Source organism: Heterodontus francisci, chromosome 13 (assembly GCF_036365525.1).
Source record: "Heterodontus francisci isolate sHetFra1 chromosome 13, sHetFra1.hap1, whole genome shotgun sequence".
In the NCBI taxonomy this organism is placed as follows: domain Eukaryota; kingdom Metazoa; phylum Chordata; class Chondrichthyes; order Heterodontiformes; family Heterodontidae; genus Heterodontus; species Heterodontus francisci.
In genome coordinates this window covers 31,345,079-31,365,178 of record NC_090383.1, presented here as the reverse complement: position 1 = coordinate 31,365,178, position 20,100 = coordinate 31,345,079, and the positions used below count along the sequence as shown (strand labels likewise).

Sequence of the window (20,100 nt, the reverse complement as noted above, 5' to 3'; positions counted from 1 at the left end):
AGCAAGGGAAGTTATCCCTGGTGCCCTTACCAATATTTATCTCTCAAGCAGCATCACTAAGACTGATTCTCTGGTCATTATCACGTTGCAGTTCATGCAATCTTGCTGTGTGCGTATTGGCTGCTGCATTTCCTACATTGCAACAGTGGCTACTTCAAAAGTACTTAATTAACTGTAGAGTGTTTTGGGCCATCCTGAGATTGTGAAAGGCGGTATATAAATGCAAGTCACTTTTCTGTTCTTCCCCTGCCTGTTCTGTCTCTCTGCCCCCTGCCCTTTCTGTCTACCCTATTCTCCCCCATCCCCAGATTTTTATTATGCTCCTCCCCATCCTGGCCAACACCTTCCCAGTTGTTAGTTGTGGAAGGAAATATTAAAAGTAGTGGCACAGAATTTGCTTTGGTAGGACATCTCATGGTTGCCCTGTTAGTTAGACTTCATGTACCCTTCAACTCAAAAATGTTTTGCCCACAAAGCTGATAACAGTGCAACGAGGGCATCTGAGACTTTGGTGAACAATGGCAAAGCAGTGTAGCTCTAACAAATGAGATTTAAAAATTGAGAAATGCTGAGGAGGAGGGTGAATTCAATGTCAAATCAGGTACCAAAACGAAAGGGAAGGAAATAAATATTGGATTGAGGGAGAAAGAAAAGAGCACCAAAAGAAAGTAAGGATTTTTTTAAGATGACATTTTAACAGTTCACGACATATGGGCATGAGACTGGAGATCAAAAATCTGTCTCGCTCAGCCTTGAATCTATCCAATGACCAACCTCCACTGCTCTTTGGGGTAGAGAATTGCAAAGATTAACGGCCCTCTGAGAGAAGAAATTCCTCCTCATATCCGTTTTGAATGGGAGACCTTTCTTTTGAAACTGTGCCCCTTAGTTCCAGATTACCCCACGAGGGGAAACATCCTCTCAGCACCTGTCAAGCCCCCTCAAATCTTGTATGTTTCAATAAGATCACCTCTCATTCCGCTAAACTCCAATGCATATAGGCCCAGCCTGCTCAACCTTTTCCTCATAAGACAACCCCTTCATCTCAGGAATCAATCTAATGCACCTTCTCTGATCTGCATCCAATGCAGGTATATTCCTCTTTAAATAAGGAGACCAAAACTGTACACCGTACTCTACATGTGGTCCCGCCAATGCCCTGTACAGTTGTAGCAAGACTTCCATACTTTTATACTCCATTCCACTGAATGAGCATTAAAAGATTCCTTTGTTCAAACAAGTTGCAGCAGCAGTACAGTGTTCACTGCAGTCAATCCCAAGCTCTTGTCATCAAACTGTCAATGACACTGTAAACAAGCCTCTGGTCGGTGGACCACCAATCCACTCAAGGTTGCATGAAACAGAGTAGAATGGTCCTATGTTCTCTGGAGTTTAGGAAAAATGACAGGCGATTCCATTGACGCACACAATTCTTAGAGGGCTTGTTTGACAGGGTAGATACTGAGAGGCTGTTGCCTCTGCATGGAGGGTGTAGAACTAGGAGTCATATGTCCTGATTTTAACTCTGAATGGTATTGAGTGAGTTAAAATCTCACCCTACATAGTCTCAGGATAAGAGTCCCCTATTTCTTCCCTCAGGGTCGTGAATCTTTGAAATGATGTATCTCAGAGGGGCTGTGGACGCTCAGTGAGTATTTGCACGACTGAGATCGCTAGATTTTTGGGCACAGGGAATCGAGGAATATGAGGATAGGGTGGGAAAGTGGAGTTAATGTAGAAGTTCAACCATGATCTTACTGAATGGCAGAGCAGTCTCGATGGGCCATATGGCCTACTCCAACTCCTATTTCTTGCATTTTTATGAAAACTAAATCAGGTACCAAAACGAAAGGGAAAAAGTTAAAGAAATGGAAAGGAACAGTTCTGCTCAGTCCGGCCTCTCTCTGTCCAGAGAAATGAGCCTCATAATTTGCGAACCGCTGAGATAGACAAAGACAAATTTAAGGAATTTGGTCATTTAAATATCTTTTCAAAACCAGTGAGTTTTCAAGACCTCATTGGAGCATTTGTATGCAGGAGTTGCTGAATATAGTGGAGTGGAAAGTTAATGTGTTAGCATATATGTAGTTGACCATTAATCTGGGTAACTTTTAGTGATGGTATTTAAACTGTTTTACAAACCTGTCACACTGTCCTGCTCCATTAATCCAAGTCTCTTCACTTTGTCAGCCTTGCTCTTTTAATGTGCAAAAGAAGTTATTTAATATTTAAAGCTTAGATTTTGTTTTGAATTGTGATGCTCCTATTTTAAGTCCCCTGTCCTGCAATTTTAGTGAAGAAGTGTTGAATTGGAAGATTTTGTAGGGAGAAGATATTGGGAAATGTGACTGTTGCAGTGTAATCAGTTAATTAATAGGCTCTATTTTTTATTTTACACAATGACTAGCAAACCCGGATGTTTTGCACTGGTGTTTTATGGAAGTTTCTTGAACATAATCTCTAGGATCATATCCAGATTTCTTTTGAATTATGAAACAAGCAAAGAATCACCTACAGGAGCCCGTGAGATTAATTTTACTTAGATTGCAGTGAGTTGTTTCCTGTCTTCCATGTAGTGCTTGGACTGTGGTTCGAGTTAACGATCAGCAGTCATTTTCAATTAATCAATTAACTGCACAAGTCTTTAAACTGCCCTCCTCCACCACCTCCCATCGCCCCAAGCAAAGTCACATGCTTTTTCTGGAACTTCTCACCAATGAAATTGATAATTTTTAAACAAAACTGCACTTGTCAGTTTGTTGATGATTTCAATATAAATAAAACTTGTGATCTTGAGCTGCTTCTCATCTAAAGTATAAGATTAAACTCATCAAGTATCATGTTTCAGGTTTTGTCTATTTGAAAATATCTTTTATTAAAGAGAGAATGCTGCTCGACAATGATTGGGTGAGGCCCACAATTATATGTTCCCACAATGTTGCAGTTTTAATTGGGTCATCAGAAGGAAGGCTGTTCAAGGTCGGCCAAGCATTTCCTCACAGGAGAATGAACTGTGGTTGCTGTCTTCCGTTTTAATTGGGTTGTTGGAATGCTTAAACTGATGTGGGTGATGTTACAGAGGTGCAAGTGGGAAGTCTTAGTGATGGAGTGGAAATGGGGTCAGAGCCTAGTTTGTGGTTGAATAGGGCACTGAAATTACGAACAGCCTTGTTCAGCCTGAGACAATGGCTAGAGAGGGGATGGAATCAGTGGCAACAGTACAGAATGTGCCAGGGACTAAAGAGAATGGGATTTGGTCTTGTAGTATTTAACTGAAAGAAACTGTGCCTTATCCAAGACTGGCTATCAGGCAAGCACCCTGATAATACAGTAGGAGTGGAGGGATTGAGAGGAGTGATGGAAAGGTAAAGCTGACCATGTACATGTGAAATCTGACTCATGTCTACGGATTATCTCCGGTAGCAGCTTGTAGATGAAGAGGCGTGTACTGAGCATAGACCCTTGGGGACTTGAGAGGTAATAGTATGGAGCTGAGAAGATAAGCCGTTGCTGCTGCTGATCTGGGTATGTATAATTGGTAATAATGGAATTAAGCAAAGCCATCCCATTGAGATGACAAATTGCCTTTGTGATCCTGCTGTCTTGTGTCTCTGTACAATGAACTAAGATTTTTGCTTCTGCTCTTATCAGTGGTAGCTACGTCATGAGTCATCACAATCCTACCTATAGGATATATCTATCCAGGACACACACTCCTCTGTCAAAAACCTCTGCAAAACCTTACTCTTTGAGCTTACCTTCATTTTTTTCCCATTCTAGGCTCTCCATTTCTATCCCTTTTCCCATGCTTGGTTTTCATATTGCTGCTCAGCATTACAAAGTACTTTGAGGTGTCTTCTACACTTTACCTGAGAGATATAAATGCATGGTATATAAATGGGAGTTGCTGTTAAAATATAATGTTGAAGTGTTTTGTTGTATTTGAAAAGCACATTAGCACATGGGTTTCAGTTATGTTATCGTAGAAATTATTGTTTTAGGACTTTTCTTCACATGGCAAAACTATCTTGATGCAGCCACTAACCATTCTAACCTGTGGTTGTCTGGTATTTCCATTATTTCCATTAATTCCATGCTGCAGAAAAACCCCCTTAACTCAGTCCATCTCAGTTCTAATATATTTCTGGTAATCCCACAACTGTACAAGCTTCAGATGATGCACTAGTTAATACCTCATTACATCCAGAATTCGAGTGTGACCAATGCAGTGGTGTATGGACTGCTAGATCTGTGCTTTAGAGATCTGTAATGAGAAGCCACAAGATGCTCCAACAGATTGCAATTCTGAAAAATTTAATAAATGCATTGTGTGCTCCAGGTCAAAATGTTCTCATTATAATGTGCAAAGCCTAGCAATCCTTTATTACAGAAAGTGTGTGTTTAGGTAGAGGTTCTTTTTGCAGTTTTGAAAGATCAGTGTAAATGATAACAGGGGAATATTCAACATCAAATGGGACCTGCCATGGTCTGAAAATCTAATACAAGAAATTGAGTTGTTTTAAGTTGTAATTTCACGCTGAGGAATTATAAATATATAATTAGAACAAAAAGGATGTGGTTAAACCCTACAGTGGAAAGCCTTTTGTATTGAGCTGTGGAAGACTTCATATGTTACCAGCACATTCCATTTAAAGTGCATTAAACCTTTAGTATTACGAAAACTGCATTTCCCCCTTGAATTCTGAAGAAACTACAGTTATTAAAATTTACGCTATGTTTGTCATCTAGAATAACCCCAGCTAATGTAGGGATAAACCAAAGTGCAGCTGTCATCACACTGGGTAGGCTCATAGATGGACTTTATTGATATAGGAGCGCCTGTGGGAGCCCATCCTCCTGTGGGGAGGGGTCTTGGTCTCTCCCTGATCAGGAAATGAACTTGAGATATGTATAAGATATATTTAGATGATATTTATGTTGCCTCCTAATGAAATTTGTTGCGTCAGTCTAATGAAAATTATGGCTATTGATTACAGCAATCTTTGAATTGATAAGCAAATACCTCACCTCCGTACAGCTGTAAAATGAAAAGACTTTACCCTTAAGAATGATAGGCTCTCAAAGTTAGGGCTACTCCAGCAGAACCTGCAGCATCTACTCTAGCTCACAGTTAAGAGTCAAAGTTTCCTCATGGTTTTATGTACAGCTTTGTATCTCCAGGTGCTAGAAATTGATCTGATTTGTCGATGTATTTTGTCATTGATCATGCTGCTGAGCTTGGCTGTCAGCTGGAATCCTCCGTATCAATACTTAAAAATATTCTGTCATTAGAGTATAGAAGAAGTTTACTGTTGAACACCAAGAACAGCATAAACTAATATTGATTAACCAGATCACATTATTGCATTTAGCAATGGACTTTCGCCTCCAAAGGGGAAAAAAAAAGTGACTTGTAAATTTGCCCTGTTGTATTTTATTCAAAATAGTCCTTTTCATTTGGTCATCACACTTCAAAGTTCTCTGGGACCTGGTTTTAAATCTAGTACAAGATTGATGGAGATAAACAAAAATTACCTGACCTTTGCCAACTAGATGGAACTGCATGAATTTAGTGAAATTGTCTTGGTGTGGTAGAAATTGGGGATGCTTTTTTTTTAAAAAAAAGCTTGTGCACCATCACTGCATGTAGGTATGCCAACATACTCTGCTTCAAAGCTATTTTACCTTCAATTGCTAGTAACACAGTTTTCAATAATTTATCTGGTTCTTAACTATTTGTCCTATTTCATATATTAACTATGTTTCCCATGTCATGGAGATGTTTCTTTTTTCATCCTTCGGTATGTTTGTGAAGATCTTTTGATTACTCAGATTTTTTTTCCAAATGCACCAGCTTTCTTTTGTGTAGCACAACTATGATCCTCAGACTATAAAATTCATGCTCATCAGCTTCATAATTTCTTTGCTGCAATCACTGAAGGTGATGGTTTGGCTTCTGACAAAAAATTGGGAGGTGAACAGCCTTCAGATGTAATGTCTTCCTACCGATTAGCTGCAGTAGTAAAGAGATGATAAGCCAATCATATCACATCATTATTCTTGTCTTCATTCCAACATATTTTTTTCTTTGTACAAGAGGCAAACCAGATCTGGTAAGAACTGAAACCTGGAACTACTTGTCTGTGGCTCACAATTAGAGTCAGCCATCAGAAAGCACGTCCGACACTCCTCACCTTATCTCCTGTCAATCAGGAAGGCGAAAAATATATACAGTGTTACAACAGAGGGGGGAGGAGTGCACTGTTTGTTCTAGTTCCACTTCTCCACGTGTCACAACATATATTTAAATTTTTTTTCAGTTACCGATAACGGTCAATTATAGGCTCCCCTATTTTTATCCCAGAATAAAACGCACCAACCAGGTTTCATTAATAAACAACCAAGTCTTAACCAGAAATGAAGTAAAGCATAAACACACAAAATTTAAATATTAAAGTTCCTTTTGTTACCTTAGCCCGTCACACGTGCACACATATACTGGTTAACCGGAAAAATAGAGATTTTTTGTTTTTGGAGCTCTATTACAGACAAAAAAGCATTTGGGCTGAATATTTGCTCATTCTTGAAGAAACAGCCGATGAGATATGTTGTGTTTCAAAACTGGCGCACAGTCTGACCTCCGAGTGTACACAGATGGGTCGCTGGGATCTTTTAGAATAGTTCTTTTCAGGCTACGTTGAGAATTAATTTAGGCTTTTGAAAGACAGGAGACGCGATAAGTTGACGCAGTGGACTTCTCAAGGTCTTTTAAAGAGGTGCTGGAAAGCTGAGCTGGGTTGTGGTCTTCTGCCCTCTTCACTCCTTAGAAGTTCTCTCCCTTTTTATACAGTTCAACCCTAACTCAAAACAATTCAAAAGTGAAACCGACAACAGGAGGTCAACCTTTTGACCTCATCAATCTTGACCTGTCACTCCTTTGTCAACAGCTTCTCCAGGTGTCCGAAGTTCTGTTTATTGAGCTGGAAGTCAGGTGGTTTCCCAGAAAGGCTTATTTTCCTCAAGACCTCTGACCCTTTTTTAAAAAAAAAATTTCCAGGGACTGTTTTTCAAAGTCAAGTGGCCTTTACATGACCCCCTTTGAAAGCCCCAAAGTTAAACATTTTTTCAATCTTTCAAAAATGAATCTTCAAAAATATATTTAACAAAACGCAGAGACACTTTTGTAACACAAGTGCCACACTAATTTGTACAGGGTAGAATCCTGACCAGATTTATTTACAATTCAAATGGTTCACGCAAGAAGCAACAGAGGCAAATTGGTAATTTTTCAATACACAACTGAGATGACTTTGTTTTTCCCAATCCATTATTTTCCAAAAATAGAAAATGCTGGCAATATGCAGTGTGTCAGCCTTCATTTGTGGAATGAGGAAACCAGTTGACATTTGGACAGGGCTCATCAGATCTTAAAAAGAGGCAGTCTGCCCTGTACTATGAACTCTCTTCTCTTCACACATACTGGCTGACCTGTATATTTCAGGCGCCTGTGACCTCTACCATCCAGAAGGACAAAGACAGCAAACGCATGTGAACACCATCACCTGCAAGTTCCCTTCCAAGTCACACCCCTGCTCCTATTAAATTTCTTGTGAGCACAAGGGTGATGGGTGTCTGGGACTTGGTGTGCGTTAGGACCCAGGAAGCAAAGTTTAGGATGACCTCACATTTACAGAGGGTAGAATATTGGAGACCAGCCAGGAGAGTGTTGAAATAGTCAAGTCTAGATGTAACAGAGGCATGAATGAAGGGCTTCAGCAGCAGATGAGCTGAAGCAAGGGTGAAGTCGGGCAATGCTATGGAGATGGAAATAGGCAGTCTTAGTAATGGTGCGAATATGTTGTCGACAGCTCATCTCGGGGTCAAATATGACGCTGAGGTCACGAACAGTCTTGTTTAGTCTTAGGATCAGGGAGAAGAATGAAGTGTGTTGCTAGGGAATGAAGTTTGGAGTGGAGACTGAAAGCAATGGCTTTAATCTTCCTAATATTTAATTGGGGAACATTTCTTCTCATCCAGTACTGGATGTTGGATAAGCAGTCTGATATAGCAACAGTGGTGGAGTTGAGAGAGGTAGTGGTGAGGTAGAGCTGGGTGTCATCAGCGTACATGTGAAAACTAACACTCTGCTTTCGGATGATGTTGACTGAGGGTAGCATGTAGATGAGAAATAGGAGGGGGCCAAGGATAGATCCTTGGAGGACACTTGTGGTAACAGTGTGGGAGCAGGAAGAGATGCCATTTCAGGTGATACTCTGGATATGATTAGCTAGATGAGAATGGAACCAGGCACTAGCAATCCCATGCAGCTGGATGACAGTTGGTGTTGGAGGAGGATGGTGTGTTCAACCATGTCAAAGGCTGCAGACAGGTTGAGAAGGATGAGGAAGCATACTTTACCTTTGTCACAATCGCATAGGATGTTATTTGTGACTTTGATAGCTGTTTTGGTACTGTGCAGGGGTGGAAGCCTGATTGGAAGGAGACAAACATGGGGTTCTGAGAAAGATGGGCATGGATTTGGGACGCGATGCGACTTTGGAAAGGAAAAGGTTGGAGATGGGATGTAATTTTGCAAGGACAGTGGGTTAAGGGTTGGTCTTCCGAGGAGGGGAGGGGATGATGGAAAATTTAAAGGAGAGAGAACAGTTCACAATGTCGGCTAACATGGGAAACAGGAAGGGAGGTTGGAGGGCCAGAAGTTTAGTGGGAACAGGGTTGAGGGTGCAGGAAGTGGATCTCATGGGAGAGGGCGTGTGGGGCGGTAGTTGAAAAACTACAGAAAAATGAGAGTTCAGAACTAAGGCAGGAAGGAACTTCAGAGGAAGTTTGTCCTGGTGGGCTAGTGGAAGGAAGTGTCGTGGTAGAGGCAGCTGATTGGATGGTCTCGATCTTGGTGACAGTCCATGAGCTGCTTGAACTTCTTCTTTGAGGTGAGGGTGGAGGAGACAGGAAGAAGGGTTTAAGGAGATGGTTTGCAGTTGAGAAAAGAAGCCTGAGTTTATCTTTGCATTCCAGGATGATCCTGGAATAGTGAGCAGTTTTAGCAAATGAGACCAGGACCTAATAGCGTTTTATGTGGTCCAGCCAGATCTGACGGTGGATGGCTAAACCAGTTGACAGCCACATTCTTTCAAGTCTGCATCCCTTGGACTATCTACCCTCTGTTCCGCTTAATATCTTGAAAATTTAGATCACATCACCCCTTAACCTTCTAAATTCCAGGGGATGCAACCCTAGTTTGTGTAATCTCGCCTCGTAATTTAACCCTTGGTATCTAGTATCATTCTGGTAAATCTGCGCTGCACCCTCACAGGTCAACATATCCTTTCTACAGTATGGTGCCCAAAACAGCTCCAGTTGTGATCTAACCAGAGTTTTGCAAAGCTGAAGCATGACTTCTATCCCCTTCCAGTCTTCTAGATATGAAGGCCAGAAATCTTTTAGCCTTTTAGATTATTTGCTGTACCTGTTGATGACATTTTAATGATCTGTGCACTTGGATCTCCACTGCTTCAGCTTTTCACCATTTAGAAAGTACCCTATTTAGGTCCAAAGTGAATGACCTCATATGTCCATAGTTTTGTCCATTTACTTAACCTGTCAATAACTCAATAATTTTATGCTTCCATCTAGACTGTTTATCATGCTGCCTTTAATTATTGTTAGCAAATTTGGATAAGTAGCTTTCTATTCAGTCATCTAAGTCGTTAAGAAATATTGCGAGTCTTTGAGGCCCCAGCATGGCTCTTTGCAGAGCACCACTATTCACATCTGCCAATTAGAGTACTTGCCCATTAATCCTATTTTCTGGGCTGAGGCCAGAAATTGCATGAGGCAATTTAGCTGTTTTGCATTTTCCCTTTTCAAGCGCTATGTTGAACTGTCATATTATGCAAAGGAAGATGAACCGTGCTGGAGCTGGTTTTCTAGTGAGATGCATAACTAGGGAAGGAGAGAGGGTTTTAAATAGTGCGAGCAAGGGATCAAATTTGGGAAGTTGTGGTAAATCAAAGAGTAGCGACAAGGCAAGAGAGAAAGGTATTAACATGGGAAATGATAAATAGACCATGACAGGAAGGGATAGAGTGTACAAATCTAAGAGTAAATCAGCAGTCAAGGCTAGACGTTACAAAAATAATAGGCAAAGCTAAAGACTCTGTATCTGAATGCGCATAGCATTCGAAACAAAGCAAATGAATTGATAACGCAAATAGAAATAAATAACTGTGATCTGATAGCCATTACAGAGACATGGCTGCAGGATTACATAGATTGGGACCTGAATATTGAAGGATACATGACATTTAGGAAGGACAGGAAGCTAGGAAAAGGTGGAGGGGTGGCTCTGTTAGGTAATGATGGTATTAGCACATTAGCGAGGGATGACCCAAGTAAAGGCCTGCTACCTGACCCAAACCCAACGACATGTGTCAGGTTCGGGTTGGCTCGGGCCCCTCTTCTGGGCCCAGCTCTCGGGTCGGGTCAGGCCAGACATGCACGGTAAGTGCTCCGCTGGTAAGTATTGAAATTTTAAAAAACTTACCTGAGCTGAGAGTCTGGGACGAAACTGAGTCTGCGCAGCGAGTGAGTGACGTCACTATGATGTCATCACGCATGCGCTGCAGCTTCGTGGAGCTTCCCAGTCGGAAGGTAAGTCAAGGGATGGTCAAGTCGAGTGGGAGACAGGCTCGGGTCGGGTTGTGCTCGGGGCAAAATTGGAGGGACTTGGGCCAGGTCAGGCTCGGGTCCGCTGTGGATCGGTCGGGTTCTTTTTCCCGACCTGAGCAGGCCTTTAGACCCAAGTTCAGGAAACCAGGATGTAGAAACTGTTTGTGTAGAGATGAGAAATGATAAAGGTAAGAAGCCACTCATGGGAGTGGTGTACAAGCCCTCTAACAGGAACCACATGGTAGGATGGAGTATAAAGAAAGTTTTAGACTATTTGAGGAGTTCGTAGAATGTTTTCAGGATAGTTTCTTAGAACAGCACGTTCTGGAGCGAGCCAGAGAGCAGGCTATAGTAGACCTGGTATTGTGCAACGAAGTAGGATTAATTAATGACCTCATAGAGAAGGTGCCCTGAGGTTGCAACCATCATAATATGATTGAATTTTACATTCAGTTTGAGGGATAGAAGAATGGGTCCAAGATTAGTATTTTAAACTTAAATGAGGGCATGAAAGCAGAGCAAGCTAACGTTTTTTTCATTTATATGGGGGATGTGGGTGTCACAGGCTAGGCCATCCTAATTGCCTTTGAGAAGGTGGTGGTGAGTTGCTTTCTTGAACCGCTGCAGACCTTGGTGGTGTAGGTACACCCACAGTGCTGTTGGGACAGGAGTTCCAGGATTTTGACCCAGCGACAGTGAAGGAACGGCAATATAGTTCCAAGTCAAAATGGTGTGTGGCTTGGAGGGGACCTTGCAGGAAGTGAACTGGCAAATTAGGTTAAGGGATAGGTCAATAGAGATGCAGTGGTAGACATTTAAGGGGATATTTCAGAATACACAGAATAGATACATTTCAACAAGAAAAATTCCAAGGGGAGGACCCACCATCTGTGATTAACTAAAAAAGTTAGAGGTAATATCAAACTTGAAGAAAAAGCATATAATTGTGCAAAGGTGCGTGGAAGGTCAGAAGATTGGACAGAATATAAAACGCAGCAAAGAATGGCTAAAAGATTGATGAGGGAAAAATTAGAGTACATGAGAAAGCTAGCTAAATACAAAAATAGATAGTAAGAGTTTCTATAGATATGTTGAAAAGAAAAGAGTTAACAAAGTGAACGTTGGTCCTATAGAAAGTGAGTTTGGGAATTAATAAGGGAAAATAAGGAGATGGCAGATGAATTGAACAGGTGTTTTGGTCTTCACCATACAGGATACAAGTAACATCCCAGAAATAGTTGTAAATCAGGAAATGGAAGGGAGGGAGGAACTCCAGAAAATTACAATCACCAGGGAAGTGGTACTGAACAAATTGTTGGAGCTGCAGGCTGACAAGTCCCCAGGTCCTGATGGACCTCATCCTAGTGTCCTAAAAGAACTGGCTAGTGAGATAGTTGATGTGTTGGTTTTAATTTTCCAAAATTCCCTCGATTTGGGGAAGGTTCCGTTAGATTGGAAAATAGCAAATGTAACTCCTTTATTCAAAAAGAGTGGGAGACAGAAAGCAGGAAACTACAGGCCAGTTAGCTTAACATCTGTCATAGGGAAAATGTTAGAAGCTGTTATTAAAGACATTATAGCAGAACACTTCAAAAAATGTAAGGTATTCAGGCAGAGTCTACGTGGTTTTGTGAAAGGGAAATCATGTTAAGCCAATTTATTGGAGTTCTTTGGAGAAGTAACATATGCTGTGGATAAAGGGGAATCGGTGGATGTACTGTACTTAGATTTCCAGAAGGCATTTAATAAGGTACCACATCAAAGGTTATTACAGAAAATAAAAGCTCATGGTGTAGGGGGTAACATATTGGCAGGAGAGAAGATTGGCTAGGTAACAGGAAACAGAGACTAGGCATAAATTAGTCATTTTCTGGTTGGCAAGATGTAACGAGTGGTGTGCCACAGGGATCTGTGCTGGGGCCTCAACTTTTTACAATTTATATAAATAACCTGGATGAAGGGACCAAAGGTATGGTTGCTAAATTTGCTGATAACATAAAGATAGGTAGGAAAGTAACTTGTGAAGAGGACGTAAGGCTACAAAGGGATTATAGATAGATTGTGAGTGGGTAAAGACCTGGCAAATGGAGTATAATGTGGGAAAATGTGAAATTGTCCATTTTGGTAGGAAGAATAAAAAAGCATGTTTTCTAAATGGTGAGAGATTGCAGAGCTCTGAGATGTAGAGGGATCTGGGTGTCCTAGTGCATGAATCGCAAAAGGCTAGTATTTAGGTACAGCAAGTAATTAGGAAAGCTAATGTTATTGTTTATTGCAAGGGGAATTGAATACAGAAATAGGGAGGTTATGCTTCAGTTATACAGGGCATTGGTAAGACCGCATCTGTAGTACTGTGTACAGTATTGGTCTCCTTATTTAAGGAAGGATGTAAATGCATTGCAAACAGTTCAGAGAAGGTTTACTAGACCAATACCTGGAATGGGTGGGTTGCTTTATGAGGAAAGGCTGGACAGGCTCAGCTTGTATCCGCTGGAGTTTCGAAGAGTAAGGGGGAACTTGATTGAAACATACAAGAACCTGAGGGGTCTTGACAGGGTGAATGTGGAAAGGATTCTCCCCTTGTGGGAGAATCTGGAACTAGGGGTCACTATTTAAAAATAAGGGGTTGCCCATTTAAGACAGAGATGAGAATTTCTTTCTCTGAGGGTCGTGAGTCTTTGGAATCCTTTTCCTCAGAAGGCAGTGGAAGCAGAGTCTTTAAATATCTTTAGGGCAGAGGTAGATAGATTCTCAGTAAGTGGGGTGGGGGGGAGGCTTTTGGGGGGTAGGTGGGAATGTGGAGTCGAGGTTACAGTCAAATCAGTCATGAGGGAGAAAGAAATAGGTTTGCTGATGGGGTTGGATAAGGAAGCTCGTGTGAAGCAAAAAGGAATGGTAGACCTGTTCCTGTGCTGTAAATTTAGTGTAATTCTATGTAAATGAGAAACTAGCATGTCAGATTTGTATTTTGGTAAGCAGAAACGTTGATCACAGATTATATAAACTTGTTCAGATATCCTTGGCATCTCTTGAAACTGTCAGCTTTGAGACAAAATAATATTGTGTCTCGTCTGATCTGAATGCAGTTCAGTCTGTGGAGATTTGGGAAGCACAGGATTGGATCAATTAGATGTGTTCACAATACCAAAAAAAAAGTAAGATCAGTTTGAACCCAAGCTTATGATCTTTCCTAAAGTTTTTGTCGTGTAAGTGTACCATGACTTGAGTTTAAAATGGTGTCCTTTAGGACCAACTCATTTCAAAGGATACATCCCTTGAGTTGGTCAGTAATATTGCCCAATAAAAAGATTCACAATGCTGCTAAGAGGCTTTCCTTTTTGTTCTGCAAAAAAATGTAACTGGCCAGGCCAGTATTTATAACTGAAGCAGATATGAATCTTTCCCTATTAAAAAAAAAAAGACCCTCCAAGTTACCTTTACAGAAATGCATCATTCACAGCATATTTTTAATATCATAACTTTTAGCTTAACTGCGTGATATGTTTGTATTATTCAGAACAAGAGAAGCACCATAAGCTTAATAAATCCAGAAATGCTCAGTTGATGTCACTGAGCCCACGGCAATGCCAGTCAGTGCCACGGAAACACCAGTGGTGCTGAGGTCTCTAGCTGATGCAAGAGGATTCTTTCACACCCCTCAACATTGAGTTGACTGATACCAAGAATTGTCATCAACTGAAGCTGAATTCTTTGCAAATTGAAAACGGGTTAAACCTGATGCCTTAGGTGCTAACTATCTATTTAACATGGGACTCCTCTCACCTTACAGGTCCTGACACAATCCAGAGTACTGCAGCTGAAGTAATCACAGTGCCAGTCAGAAATAGGTACCTTTTGAACTATATTCCTCAAAAAAATGTGTTCGACATCAGTTTAAAATCAAATTTTATTCGGTTTTTGTTGCAGCTGTTTCAGCTCTTGTAAACCCTAAGGCTAGTTGCTGATTAAAATTGAGACTACTTGTTATTGATTAACTTTTAGTTTAGCATTCTGGGAGGACTATCCTTAAAAAATCTGAGACTTTAATCTAAGACAATTTCCCTATTTCACTTGAGTTGAGAAATTGGAGTCATAGAGTTATACAGCACAGAAACAGGCCCTTCGGCCCATCATGTTTGTGCTGGCCATCAAGCACCTATCTATTATAATCCCATTTTCCAGCACATGACCCGTAGCCTTGTATGCTATGTCGTTTCAAGTGCACATCTAAATACTACTTAAATGTTGTCAGGATTCCTGCCTCTGCCACCCCTTCAGGTAGTGTGTTCCAGATTTGAACCACCCTCTGGGTGAAATTTTTTTTCATCAAATCCCCTCTAAACCTCCTGCCCCTTAAATCTATGCCCCCGATTATTGACCCCTCCAGTAAGGGAAAGAGTTTCTTCCTATCTATCCTATCAGTGCCCCTCATAATTTTGTATACCTCAATCAGGTCCCCCTCAGCCTTCTCTGCTCCAAGGAAAACAATCCTAGCCTATCTAGTCTCTCTTCATAGCTGAAATGCTCCAGCCCAGGCAACATCCTGGTGAATCTCCTCTGCACCCTCTCCAGTGCAATCACAATCTTCCTTAATAGTGTGGTGATCAGAACTGTACACAGTACTCCAGCTGTGGCCTAACTAGTGTGTTATACAGCTCCATGCTCTATATATTCTATGCCTCAGCTAATAAAGGCAAGTATCCCATATGTCTTCCTAACCACCTTATCTACCTGTGCTGCTGTCTTCAGTGATCTATGGACAAGTACACCAAGGTCGCTCTGACCCTCTGCACTTCCTAGGGTCCTACCATCCATTGTATATTCCCTTGCCTTGTTAGTCCTCCCAAAATGCATCACCTCACACTTCTCAGGATTAAATTCCATTTGCCACTACTCTGCCCATCTTATCAGCCCATCTATATCATCCTGTAATCGAAGGCTTTCCTCCTCACTATTTATGATGCCACCAATTTTCGTGTCATCTGCGAACTTACTGATCATACCTCCTATATTCACATCTAAATCATTAATGTACACTACAAACAGCAAGGGCCCCAGCACCGATCCCTGTGATACACCATTCGCAAAATCAACCCTCGACCATTAGCCTCTGCCTCCTGCCACTAAACCAAGTTTGGATCCAATTTGCCAAATTGCCCTGGGTCTCATGGGCTCTTACATTCTTAACCAATCTCCCATGCGGGACCTTATCAAAAGTCTTACTGAAGTCCATGTAGACTACATCAACTGCCTTGCCCTCATCCATACATTTAGTCACCTCCTTGAAAAATTCAGGCAAGTTTGTTGGACACGATCTCCCCCTGGCAAAGCCATGTTGACTACCCTTGATTAATCCCTGCCTCTCCAAGTGGAGATTAATCCTGTCCCTCAGAATTTTTTCCAATAGTTTCCCTACCACTGATGTTAGACTCACTGGCCTGTAATTACCTGGTTTATTCCTGCTACCCTTCTTGAATAATGGTACCACATTCGCTGTCCTCCTGTCCTCTGGTACCTCCTGTGGCCAGAGATGATTTGAAAATTTTTGTTAGAGCCCTTGCTATCTCCTCCTTTGCCTCACAACAGCCTGAGATGCATCTCATCTGGGCCTGGGGATTTATCCACTTTTAAGCCCACTAAAACAGCTAATACTTCCTCCCTTTCAATGCTAATTTGTTCAAGTATATCACAATCCCCCTCTGATCTCTACATCTACATCGTCCGTCTCCATAGTGAACAGATGAAAAGTAATAATTTAAAACCTCATCTATGTCCTCTGGCTCCGCAAACAGACTGCCACTCTGGTCCCTAATGGGCCCTACTCTTTCCCTGGTTATCCTCTTGCCCTTAATATACTTATAAAACACCTTGGGATTTTCCTTTATCTTGCCTGCCAGTGTTTTTTTATGTCCCCTCTTCACTCTCCTAATTACTTTTTTAAGTACCCCCCTACACTTTCTATACTCCTCTAGGGCCTCTGCTGTTTTCAGCACTTTGAATCTGCCATAAGCCTCCTCTTTTTTCCTTATTCAATCCTGTATATCCCTTGACATCCAGGGTTCCCTGGACTTGTTGTTCCTACCCTTCACCTTTTACGAGAACATGTTGGCCCTGAACTCTCACTCTTTCCTTTTTGAATGACTCCCACTGGTCTGATGTAGACTTTCCTACAAGTATCTGCTCCCAGTCCACTTTGGCCAAAGCCTGTTTTATCATCTTAAAATCGGCCTTCCCCCAATTCCGTACTTTTATTTCCAGTCCCTCTTTGTCCTTTTCCATAACTACCTTAAATCTTTAGAGTTATGGTCACTATCCCAGAAATGCTCCTCCACTGACAGTTAGATTAGATTAGATTAGAGATACAGCACTGAAACAGGCCCTTCGGCCCACCGAGTCTGTGCCGACCATCAACCACCCATTTATACTAATCCTACACTAATCCCATATTCCTACCAAACATCCCCACCTGTCCCTATATTTCCCTACCACCTACCTATACTAGTGACAATTTATAATGGCCAATTTACCTATCAACCTGCAAGTCTTTTGGCTTGTGGGAGGAAACCGGAGCACCCGGAGAAAACCCACGCAGACACAGGGAGAACTTGCAAACTCCACACAGGCAGTACCCAGAATCGAACCCGGGTCCCTGGAGCTGTGAGGCTGTAGTGCTAACCACTGCGCCACTGTGCCGCCCCAGTTCTACCACTTGTCTGGTTTCATTCCCCAGGATTCGGTCCAATACCGCCCCTTCTCTTGTAGGATGTTCTATGTGCTGGCTCAAAAAGCTCTCCTGTATGCACTTTAAGAATTCTGCCCCCTTTAAGCCTTTTGCACAAAGACTATTCCAGTTGATATTGGGGAAGTTGAAATCCCCTACTATTATTACCCTATTAATTTTACACATGTCTGAGATTTGCCTACATATCTGCTCTTCTATCTCTTCCTGACTGATTGGAGGCCTGTAGTACGCTCCCAGCCAAGTGATTGCCCCCTTTTTGTTTTTAAGTTCTACTCATATGGCCTCATTTGAGGAACGTTCTAAGATATCATCCCTCCTTACTGCAGTAATTGACTCCTTGATCAACAGAAAAATGCCACCTCTTTTACCCCCTCCCCTGTCATGCCTGAAGATTCTATACCCTGAAATATTGAGCTGCCAGTCCTGCCCTTTCCCTCTACCATCTGTCTGTGATAGCAATAATATCTTATTCCCATGAGTTAATCAGTGGCCTCAATTTATCCGCCTTACTAGTAAGACTCCTTGCGTTAAAATGGAAGCAATCCAGCCTTGCATTATTCACTTGTGCCTTAACAGGTCCATATTTGCTTTGTCTTCCAGACAGACTCAGTATCTCTTCTATATTTGACTGTGCATCACCCCTACTGTACCTCCACTCTATCCCACCCCCCCCAACTCCCCCCACAACAGCACTAGCAAACCTCCCAGCAAGGATATTGGTCCCATTGCAGTTCAGGTGCAACCCGTCCAACTTGAACAGGTCCCGCCTTCACCAGAAACCGACCCAGTGATCCAGGAAACTAAAGCCCTCCCTCCTGCACCATGTCTTCAGCCACACATTCATCTGCTCTGTCCTCCTATTCCTATACTCACTAGCACATGGCACCGGGAGTAATCCAGAGATTACAACCTTTTTGAGGTCCTGCTTTTTAATCTGCTACCTAGCTCCCTAAATTCTTGTTGAAGGACCTCATCCATCTCTCTACCTATGTCGTTGGTACCAATGTGTACTACGACTTCTGACTTTTCACCCTCCCCCTTCAGGATGTTCTGCAGCCGCTCGATGACATCTTTGACCCTAGCACCAGGGAGGCAACATACCATCCTGGAGTCACGTTTGCAGCCACAGAAAGGCCTGTCTGTTCCCCTATCACTATAGCCCTGCCACTCTTCTTCTCCCCCCCCCCCCCCTCCTGTGCAGCAGAGCCACCTATGGTGCCATGAACATGGTTCAGGGGAAAGCAGCAAGAGCCATCTCCCCCAATAGTATCCAAAGCAGTATATCTGTTAGAGAGGGGGATGGCCACAGGGGACTCATGCACTACCTGCCTTCTTCTTCTCTACCCGTTCCCTTCCTGCCTTTGCAGCATTTGCCTGCGGTGTGACCACCTCGCTGAACATGCTATCCACGGCGATCTCAGCATCGCGGATGCTCCACAGTGAATCCACCCGCAGCTCCAGCTCTGTAATGTGGGTAGCCAGTATCTGCAGATGGATACACTTCCTGCACACATGGTCGTCTGAGACACTGGAAGCATCCCTGATTTCCCACATAGCGCAGGAGGAGCATATGACGGGTGCGAGCTCTCCTGCTATGATTTACCTTTTAGATTACTTAGTCACTCCCTTTAATTAAAAAATATACCAATTACACTAGGAACCTTGTTCTACTCCAAACACTATCCACTACAGTCTAAAGTCCTTGATAAATTACACTTTAAAAAAAAAACACACTTTAGTAGTACCAACCTCACCACTTATAAGGTAGGTTTTAAGTTTTTAAAAAAAAAACTTTCCCCTGATTTAAAAAAAGTTATTTACAGCTATTAACAGCTGTTACTTACCCAACCAATCATCTTACAGCTTGCCTGTGATGTCACTGTTGACTTTTTTTCAAAACTCCGGCACGCCTGGACTCCGCTGTGCTCCCAGAAGGTAAGTGCCTAGGCCGTGATCCTCGGGCTCTATTTATCGGCTCCTCTCTTGGTGTTCTCCCCTCTGGTCCGCTCCTCTCCGCTCTGCTCCCGGAAGGTAAGTAAATTGTTGCACGATTTTAATTTGCCGCTGCTCAAGTCAAAACTGGAATATAATTTTCATGGGGTGCAGAGCCCTAAGCAATTTAGATAGTCCTGACAATTACTGTTTTGCTATCATTATAGAACGAAATCTAATAGTTGATAGCTAAATGAATTGAAGAAACCCAGGCAACAGGTTATGGCTCATTCTGTCTCTTGCATTTCTCAATCAGATTCCAATTGATGGCGAATGCAAATTGAGCAATCTTCACACATTTACTAAACATGATTGTCTAGATTTAACTGTAATGTCCACCATTATTTTGGCTCTGAATGTTGGTGTTACGGTTCCTGCAGAAGCCCCCCCCCCGCCCCCTTTTGTGTTTCTTATAACTTCATTCTGCTCCTGTGATGTGTGGAGGATTTGGAATGAAGCAAACTACATTGGGCAGTGTATATCCTCCACATAGCACAATCCCACCACCCATATCCTAAAGGCTTATGGTTTTGGGAAGTTTGTGTTTCACCTCCAGCCAAAGCTACATAAGACAGTGGTGAAGGTCCTGGGCCTCATATAATAGGAGACCATGTGAAGTGCCACCTATCTACAATATATTGACAACATGCCATGTGTGTGCTTAGCACATTGTTTCC

At 42.1% G+C, this 20,100-nt stretch overlaps 1 protein-coding gene across 5 annotated transcripts in view; it reads left to right on the top strand.

Moving 5' to 3' along the window:
* map3k4 (mitogen-activated protein kinase kinase kinase 4) overlaps positions 1–20,100 on the top strand; it is a 221,808-nt gene that overhangs the window by 81,282 nt on the left and 120,426 nt on the right. Inside the window, exon 1 of one of the 5 annotated variants that reach the window (XM_068044619.1) lies at positions 1,631–1,648. The exons of 3 other annotated variants lie outside the window; for them this stretch is intronic. The gene's annotated coding sequence lies outside the window, so the exon portion shown is untranslated. Of the gene's footprint in view, positions 1–1,630; positions 1,649–3,436; positions 3,526–20,100 lie in introns of those variants that run through there. One more of the 5 variants, XM_068044618.1, reaches the window with a different exon arrangement.